The sequence below is a fragment of the Euprymna scolopes genome, chromosome 2 (genome assembly GCF_053919585.1).
Source record: "Euprymna scolopes isolate OS-2025 chromosome 2, ASM5391958v1, whole genome shotgun sequence".
In the NCBI taxonomy this organism is placed as follows: domain Eukaryota; kingdom Metazoa; phylum Mollusca; class Cephalopoda; order Sepiida; family Sepiolidae; genus Euprymna; species Euprymna scolopes.
In genome coordinates this window covers 100167311-100177310 of record NC_136483.1, presented here as the reverse complement: position 1 = coordinate 100177310, position 10000 = coordinate 100167311, and the positions used below count along the sequence as shown (strand labels likewise).

General features: G+C 35.5%; 1 long non-coding RNA gene across 1 annotated transcript in view; it reads right to left on the bottom strand.

Moving 5' to 3' along the window:
- The window catches only part of LOC145241535 (uncharacterized), a 127564-nt gene that overhangs the window by 105317 nt on the left and 12247 nt on the right, over window positions 1-10000 (bottom strand). The window contains exon 2 of the long non-coding RNA XR_013862569.1: window positions 2701-2811. This is a non-coding gene — a long non-coding RNA (uncharacterized LOC145241535). The remainder of the gene's footprint in view (window positions 1-2700; window positions 2812-10000) is intronic.

Sequence of the window (10000 nt, the reverse complement as noted above, 5' to 3'; positions counted from 1 at the left end):
AGCTGGCTCCCTATTTCTCCTACTTTCCTCTCCCGTTCCCTCTTTTCCCCCTCTTTTTGGAGAGAAGATTAAAGGAATATATATATATATATATATATATATATATATATATATATATATATATATATATATATATATACAAATTTACTTTTAATCATGAATTATAAAAGTCTTCCCTTTCCTAAAACTGTAAATTGAACTTTACAAACAAAATCTATTGTTCGACTGAATACTCCAAAAAACAATTTACAGTCCTTATTATTAAAGTCCTTATTCCGCGGAGTTTCAAAGAATGCTCTTCTTGTTATTCTTCTCACCAGAGGACATAAAGAAATCAGCAAATTATATTTGTAGCAATGCTAGAATTTGCTAGTTATGTTACAGGAAAAAATGGCTGTCCCCTTTTCCTGTATACTTACAGGAAAAGGGGACAGTCATTTTTTCCTGTAAGATCATTAGATAAGTGGAAAATGAGATAAGGATAAGTCGAGACTCGAACCTTGTAAGCAAGGTTCAGAAATAAATTTAGAATTTGGAATGTTAGAATTTCGCTATTGTTAAATTCCATATAAAATAGTTAGATATTGTTTGTATTGTAAAAAGAATTAATTGTTAATTTTTTATGAAAATTGAATTAAAAAGGTCAGCTAAAAAGAATGAACAATACAAATTAAAAATATATTGTAAAGATTTAGGTTAAAAATAGGTTAGTTGGTAATTCTTTGTTGTCGAAAGTGTGTTTGGAGAAGGTGTGCTGAGCCACGTGAGTTGGTCACGTTTTGGAACCACACATCTGATGTCATAGCAAAAAGGGAATTCTCAATAATAGGAGCCAGGATTGGTAGATAGGAAGAGTTGGAGTTGGCAGTCGAGCAGAGGAGTCAGAACAGTTGAGTCTGCTAGTCAAAGAGAGAGAGCGGAAGAGAGAGAGAGAGAGAGAGAGAGAGAGAGAGAGAGAGAGAGAGAGAGAGAGTTAGAGTCAGGGTACTTTTGAAGCGAAGGAAAGAACATTAAACTATGTAGATCCCGAATTTGAATTCCTGACGTCATCATCATTTCGACCGGTCGGATAAAATAAAGAATCACCATCGATATTTGTAACAGTTTTTCTTCGTGTCGTCATTCAACATTTGAAGGTAATGTGTAAATCATCTTAATATGAACTTTGTATAATCCCATTCAAAGTAATGTGTCCTCTCCTTCATCATAAGTAATGGTTTTCCTCCTCTGTGTGAAAGAATAGTATTACGCATTAATTCAATAAGGAATTCTCATCATCTCTCTCTCTCACTGTTATAAATGTCTTGTCTTCCTCATCGTTACCTCTGTATTACATGTACCCGATATATGATCCCCAATACGGCCCCCTATTCAACAGTTATGACATTAAGTGAAACCGCAATTTATTGTAGTTATAAATTGCCAAGGAAAGAAGTGACAAAATGTTGGATATGTAAAAAAAAAACAAAAAAAAAACAAAAACAAAGAAACAAAAAACATAAAAACAAACCGCGCATAATACTTTGCTTGCTTTTAATTTTTTTTTTGTTTTTAATAATTTGTCGATTTCTTTATGTCCTCTGATAAGAAGAATAACAAGAACAGCATTCTTTGAAACTTCGCGGAATAAGGACTTTGTAAATTGTTTTTGGAGTATTCAGTCGAACAATAATTTTTTATTGTAAAGTTCAACTTAACGTTTTGATTTTCTTTCTCTTATAATATTGAGCTTTTTTAATTCGGTTGGGATTAAATAAACTATATATAAATACTGGTATTTATATTAAACTAGCATTTCAGCCCGGCGTTGCCCGGGTGTTTGGAGGTGTATGTTGAGAAAAAAAAAAGAAAAAGAAAAAGCGGTCAATTTTTTTAAACTTTGACCCCTATTACGTCCCCTTAACATTTATTGTTTTGGACTCAAATCAAGTTATTAAGTTATATCCATGTCCAAGGAACCTATATCTAAAATTTCAAGTGTTTAGACCCACAATTGGCGGAGGAGTTTGGTAGAATTCTCAAAGGTCAAATCGTTGAACTTTGACCCCTTGCTCGGGTGTTTGGAGGTGTATGCTGTGCAAAAAAAAAGCAAAAAAAAAAAACAAAAAAATGGTTAATTTTTTAAAACTTTGACCCCTATTATGACCCCTTAAAATTTATTGTTTCGGGCTCAAATCACTTTATTAAGTTAGATCCATGTTCAAGGAACCTATATCTAAAATTTCAAGTGTCTAGACCCAAAATTCTCGGAGGAGTTTGGTAGAGTTCTTAAAGGTCAAATCGTTGAAATTTGACCCCTTAGCAGCCAAATTTCTGGCTGACACCCGTCACATCAATTTTCCCAAATCTCAGTACCCGGTATTTCAAATTTCGAGTCTATAGACTAAAAATTGACAGAGTTATTGCGAAGGGAAATGTACACAGACAGACAGACACACAGACACACAGACAGACAGACAGACAGACACGTTCACTTTTACAGATATATAGATTGAAGTTTACCATTGCGTATATCAGGGAAACACTACATCCCTTGGTTTCATTACTATATATATATATATATATATATATATATATATATATATATATATATATATATATATATATATATATATATAATTTAGGGCAAAACGAATGCAATAAAAGGAATTAATAATAAAAGAAACTTATTTTTTATAAAAAATAATTCAATGAACCTACATGCATGTTCCAGGAATCTAAGGCAAAATCCTTTCAGTATCAAATCATTAGCAGTTGAGGTTGAGGCGAAGAAAGAAGAAACTAAACAATTATCCATATTTTCAGCAAAGTCTGAAATGAAAGAAATAGAAAAAAAAACAGATGTCTCCTTTTTATTTCTTTCCATTTTTTTTGCCTCCGTGTAACAGGAAAAGTTTTATAAATAAATAAAAATATTTACGCTGGAAGCAATCAGCGATTACTTTAACAATGGAATTGATAGACGAGACATAACCACCTGTTGTTGTAATGGCGATGGATAGTTAACCGACGTCCGGTAATTTTTGTTGACAGAATGACACCAGATTTTTTAAATCTTTTATTTTTACTTTATTTTATTAATTAATGTTTTGAAGGGGTTGTAGCAGAAAGAGATAGAGATAGAGATAGAGATAGAGAAAGAGAGAGAGAGAGAGAGAGAGAGAGAGAGAGAGAGAGAGAGAGGATAGAGAGAGAAGGGGGGGACAAAAGTCAGAATCTATATCTATATATTAATACCGTAGTACCTATAATGTACGTACGTGTGTCACGGTTTGCAGATTATAAATTATTTGGGTGATCCTATTTATTAAAAAAAAAAAGGATAGAAATTGATAACATACTACGGAGATTAAATTATTATTATATAGATGCGTTAATTTAATGTTCATAGTGTATTATCACCTTGTGTCCTTCTTTTTAATAAATAGGATCTCCCGATCACCGAAGACGCAATGTAAAAAATTAATAATAATCAATTTTTTACAAAAGCTTTTTTGGGCCGCACGTGAAACTAAAATATACCTTCTTGGTCTTCTGGCCGTGATCCAAGTATAGAATCTGTGTTGTCTAAAGATAGTATAATGATATCGTGGGGTTTTCGTTGGCGCCGGGCATTCATACAATGAAAGCATTTCACAGATTGGAGATAAACCGTAATAACCAGATATATACTGACACTCCATTAACCAGATTACTTAGATAAATACTTTTACAGTTTTAACAAAAGGGTTACAATAATATCGCGGGGACTCCATTCACGCTAAACGTTCACAGAAAGCAATATATTATTTATTTATTCATTTATTTTTTACATGGAGGTCACCACTTATCGAGGCCAGGAGGCCACTCAAGGATAAGGTTATTGCGTGTACAGTAATCAATGACAGAGTATTGTAATAATCATTAGTATTGGAGATTTGATAGAGTGTCTTACTTAAGAGGCGGTTTGTCAGGAATTTGTTTATGTTGGACTTGAAAACATCCAAGTTGTAGTCAGGTGGGAAACAGGCAAACGGAAGAGAGTTCCACGGCCGTGCACTTCTTAGAAAGAATTCTGCTCATAGAATCTACGTTTGGATTTAGACACAGATAAAGAGTGGGGAAAATTATTGACAGTAGTTTCAGCCAGACGGGTGTTTCTCGTGAAAGATTGACGAGGGGGGATGAGAGATTGGAGCTCAGACGATCACTTGCCATGGAAATAACGATAAAAGAAAGACAGGCTCGCAACGTCTCTTCTGTGGGAGAGAGGCTGCGGGGAAGAGAAAAGGGCATCCCTCACTAAGCTACGAAGTCTATTTTGTACTCTGTCAAGGCAAAATAGGCTGTTTTTAGCAGCTCCTGCCCAGATGTGGCAACAATACTCCATCCTTGGACGTACTTGGCTTTTATACAGATAGAGAATTGCATCAGTAGTGAGATATCTTTTGGAGCAGTAGAAGGATCCCACCATTTTCCCAGCGTCCTTGGCAACAGGCCTGATGTATGTGCTCCATTTCAGATCAGGAGTAAAGGTCAAACCCAAAAGTTTGTCAAAACGTGGAGCCTCCCCAAGGCGAGAGCCATCTATTTCAATTAATGCCAGGTGGGGATCAGAGCATTGATGATGTAAAGATAGAAGGTTGATTTTCGATGCATTAAAAGTAACCAGTCACCTCTTCCCCCACTGTGCCACGCGCTCAAGATCAGAGGAGAGAGAATCAGAGAGAACTTTGTCATTTACGGCCTTTGTGTAGCAAAAGATGGTCGTATCATCAGCATAGATGTTAACGAATGATTTAAGTCTGTTTGGAGAGATCATTGATGTAGATCAGGAAGAGAGTTGGGCCAGGATAGACCCTTGAGGGACTCCAGAATTAATACTGTGCGCCTCTGATTTCTGCCCATCAACCACTACTCTTATAAGCCTATCGGAGAGAAATGATTTAATGATTGAGAAAATATTTCCAGTGATACCATAGCTGGAAATCTTGTGAAGTAGGCCCTTATGCCATACCTTATCGAAGGCCTTCGATATGTCAAGAGCAATTGCCCTGGAAATGAAACCTTTGTCAAGAAATTCACTAATCCTATGAGATATAACCGTTAGCACATTTGCTGTAGATCTTGCAGAGCGGAAACCATATTGCATGTCACTAAGAAGGTTGTTTCTGTTGAGGTGGTTGACTACTTCTTTATTTAATATGGATTCCAAAAACTTACTCATGACACACAGGAGACTTATTGGTCTGTACTGAGAGGGAGATGACTTTTCACCTGAATTCTTAAATACAGGACATACTAATGAGGTTTTCCAGGGTGTTGGAAAGCACTTCTCCTTAAGGCAACGCTTAAACAGTTTTGTAATTGTGGGGGCAAGTTCTGGTTGGAGCTTTTTCAGCACTATAACTGGAATGCCATCAGGGTCAGCTGCTTTACTGGAATCAAGGTTCTTGATTAGCTTGGCAACCTCACGCACAGATATTTGTATGTTGCATAGCGTGTTGTCTGTTATAGAAGGAAATACGGGTAGTTGATGGTCTTCGTCGCATAGGGTAGAATTAGCTGCAAAGTTCTTGGCAAATAGTTTGGCCTTGTCTGATGCTGACGAGATGACCTCAGGTTCATTCATTATGGTTGGGATAGAACGCACACTTTTGTTCAGGATCCTGTTTGCTATTTGCCAAAACTGGTGGGAACTAAGCCGCTTCCCAGCTACTTTGTATTTAACGGACTGAACATATAGCTCTCTTGCATTTTTTATTACTCTTTTACAGTGGTTGCTGGCATTCCTGAAAGCAGTTTTAGTCTCAGTGCATCTATTACGTTGGTAGCTATGGAAAAAGTGATTTCTGTGCACGATGGCAGCAGCACATTCTGAAGAGAACCATGCTGGCTGTTGGGTTTTTGTTGGAATATTTTGGATGGTATGAATCGGTCTATGCCTACAATTAGCCATTCGGTCAGGTCTGATACTATATAGGACACATTCTTTTTAAACATGGAATGCAGAAGTAGATCTGATATGAATGTACGGAAGCTATCCCAGTCAGCCATAGAGTATCGATATACAGGCGGTGGAGACGTACGTCTGAAGACTTATTACATTTCATTTTTATCTTAACTGCTACAACGGAGTGGTCAAAGGATCTCAGAGGGGATAGAACGGAACATGAACATAGCTCAGGGGAAGTTGTGAGGAAAAGGTCTAGAAGGCTTGCATACTGACCGGTAGTATCGGGCACACGGGTGGGCTCGTGAACAATCTGAGTCATCGATCTTATTTGAGTGGGTCAGCCATTCCACATTATGGACATTAAAGTTACCGCAAATGTGAATGTTAGCCGGAGGATAAGCAGACAGGATGTGGTCAATTTTCTCAGATATGCTATGATATGATAGTAACCCCACTGTTGTGGGGGCGATAGAGGGCAAATATAAATGCAGTGAGGTAAGCTAATGCAACCCGGAAGCACATATAAGGTAAATTAGGGTATTCTCTGGAGATATCCCTACCACATGGAGCGCCATCTTTAATGTAGGCACATATTTCATGCCCATGGCGATCTTGGGAGGTCAGATTTAGATGCTAAGTTAGAGTATCCTTTAATTATGAATTCATCTAGGGAAGTGGTTGGCCCTATGTCAGTTTCACTTAGAAAGAATATGTCCGTTTTCGTCTCCTGTAATTGCGTTTCAACCTCTGGAAGATATCGCTGTGGAATTTCCACAGGTTTCACAATTAAATAATTAATTCGAATTCAATCAAGACGTCAAATTAAACCCAATTTTTACATTGTGACATGGGACAAGGATCTTGTCATGTATACTGACAAACACGCAAACCGATTAAGTTTATAAGAAACACGTTTTATTAAGATTAATTTGACTATTGTTCTCATCTTGGAAGATATCCTCACGTGTATGCCGTTGTAAGTTTATACCTGATTTAGGCACGTCTTTCGTAGTAATGGACCTCTATGTCAAAATTACAAATCTGTATGTAATTGTGAACCGCGCAACAGATAAATGTTAAGTATTAATCAATTCCAAGTGACAGTCATCGTGAGATTAAACGTCCAATCCTCAGTACAAGCGATTCTAAGAATATAATACAAATTATTTAAGACTTCTACCCGGTCAGTGTTGACGGATCACAAACAATATACCCTGGTTTATAAAATGTTAAGTTAGGTTTGAAATTTTGTGCAGGTTTCCGAATACTGACAAGTCGCACCTGAAGATGGCCGGAGATTACATCGATCGAAATGTTCTGAGAATAATATCCAAGATAAGAACATTTCTCTGAATAATCAAAAAATCCAATTAAAATGTTGGTTAACTCTGCGTTAGTCACCTGGGTATTCCAAACATGGTTAGTTCCATGGGGTGTTTATACCCACCAATGCAAAAATGTTTATATTATTAATATTTTGTAAAATATAGATACCCTGTTGGTTCAGGATATATCTACAGATCCTGTTGAACAGTTTGGACAATTTGTAAATTGTTGAAATTAATATAAAACTAATACAATAAAATAAATGATAAAACTAAGGAATTTTTTTTAAAAGCCTTAGATATATATCACATTTATGTAAAAATACTCACAAAATATCCCAGTATGTGCTATTTTCTAATATCTATGATGGACGCAAAATGTTTCCATGAATTGAAATTGCAAGAAAAATGAATGTATGTTCATTACATAAACATTACCTTTCAATCTGATTTACCTCCAATGAAAACTGAGATACAACTGTGCCATACCACGTGCGCTATATCCTCACTGAGTCAGGTGAGTACTGGGAAAGAAGAAAAAGAACTAAGTTGTAATCTAGGAATTATGAGCACTTAAACAAAATTGAGGTGACAAAACATCCCATGAGACTAACTCCAGGTTAATTAATTCGAGATCATTTCTCTAAATTTCCAGATGGGCAGTCAAACTGAAGATGCTGACTTAAAATGCTTAGAGTAGAAAAACGGAGTCAGATCCTTCTATACGATGAGTGTTGGAAATAATATCGAAATTGATAATCATGGGATAATAAAAAAAAATTATTTCATCTTTTGTTTTGTTATTTAATTCATTTGTATACGTTCTTTCATTTTTTTAAATTTCTTCTTTCATTTATTGATTTTTTTCATTTCTTTCTTATGTTTTTCATTCTTTCTTTCTTTCATTCATTCATTCATTCATTCATTTATTCGTTCATCCTTCTTTCGGTTCTGCGTTCATTCTTTATTATTCTTTTATTGCTTATATCTTCTTTAATAACTTTTTATTATTCATTCATATTTTCTATTCTTTCCTTAATTCTTTCTTTTTTATTCGTTCTCTATCTCTTTCTCTCTCTTTCTCTTTCTCTCTCTCTCTCTCTCTCTATCTCTCTCTCTCTGTGTTTTCGTCATTTATGAATTCATTTTTTCTTATTTCCTTGGCAACAATCTCCTTGCAACAATCATTTTTTTTATTCATATTATTTGTTATTCCTTCACGCATTTTTCTTTTCTCTCTCTCTCTCTCTCTCTCTCTCTCTCACTCTCTTTTTCTCTCTTCGAGCGCCATTTTCTCAAAGTAATTTAAAAGTCATCATTGTTACGCGCTTTTTGCTTCCTTTGTTCCAACTTTTTACAATAGTTCTTCAAGTGAAAGCAAGCGAAAACTAGTTCAACCATTCTAGTCGCCCATGGTAACGCGCCAACCTTTAATTCGAACCATTCACCAACTTTGGAGAGGAACAATGGAAACGCTCTCGCCTAAGAAAATCAGATACTACGACGTGAAATTTGGCCTCCCCAAATTCTCAGAATTAAACTAATTACCTTAAAACTTGAGGATCGGAACTGATATGACTATATCTACATGCTACTCTACTGAATGACGTCATGATTTTTCACCAGTACAAAATGCTTTCTATTATTCATTAGTGTATCTCTTCTAATGTGTGTGATCTGTATTTACCCAGAAAATAACTTAAAATTAGTCGAAAGCTCCACAATAAAGCTATAGGTAGTATGAATATTAAAAGTATGCATGCATGTATGTATGTATGTATGTATGTATGTATGTATGTATGTATGTATGTATTCATGTATTTATGCATGTGCGGATGCATGCATGTATGTATGTTTGTATGTATGTATGTATGTGCGGATGCATGCATGCATATATGTATGTATGTATGTATTTATGTATGTGCGGATGCATGCATGTATGTATGTTTGTATGTATGTATGTATGTATGTATGTATGTATGTGCGGATGCATGCATGTATGTATGTTTGCATTCATTATGTATGCATGTATGTATGTATGCATGTATGTATGTATGTATGTATGTATGTATGTATGCATGTATGTATGTATGTATGCATGCATGTATGTATGTATGTATGTTTGCATTCATTATGTATGCATGTATGTATGTATGCATGTATGTATGTATGTATGTATGCATGCATGTATGTATGTATGTATGTATGTATGTGCGGATGCATGCATGTATGTATGTTTGCATTCATTATGTATGCATGTATGTATGCATGTATGTATGTATGCATGTATGTATGTATGCATGTATGTATGCATGTATGCATGCATGCATTCATGTATGTATGCATGCATGTATGCATATATGTATGTATGTATGTATGTATGTTTTTTTTTTCATTTTTCTTCCTTTGAAAATTGCAATGCTGGGTATGGGGCAGCCAAACCAACTGCCAACATTGCCCCAGTTTTTATTGAAACCAACCGAGAGCTCTATTTAGTATCCTCGCTGTTCCCTTAAGTGCAATTGTCTGGATCTCTTTTGCACTTGGTTCACCAGGAATATTAGTAAGGTAGGACTTCAGGTTCTTCTTCATAAGCCCTGTAGCACCTATGATAACTGGTATGATTGATATCTCCCTAAGATTCCAGTTCCTTTTCATATCGTACATGAGACCTTGGTATTTGGTCTGTTTCTCTCTTTCAGCTCTGATGTATGCATGCATGCATGTCTAAATGTATGTA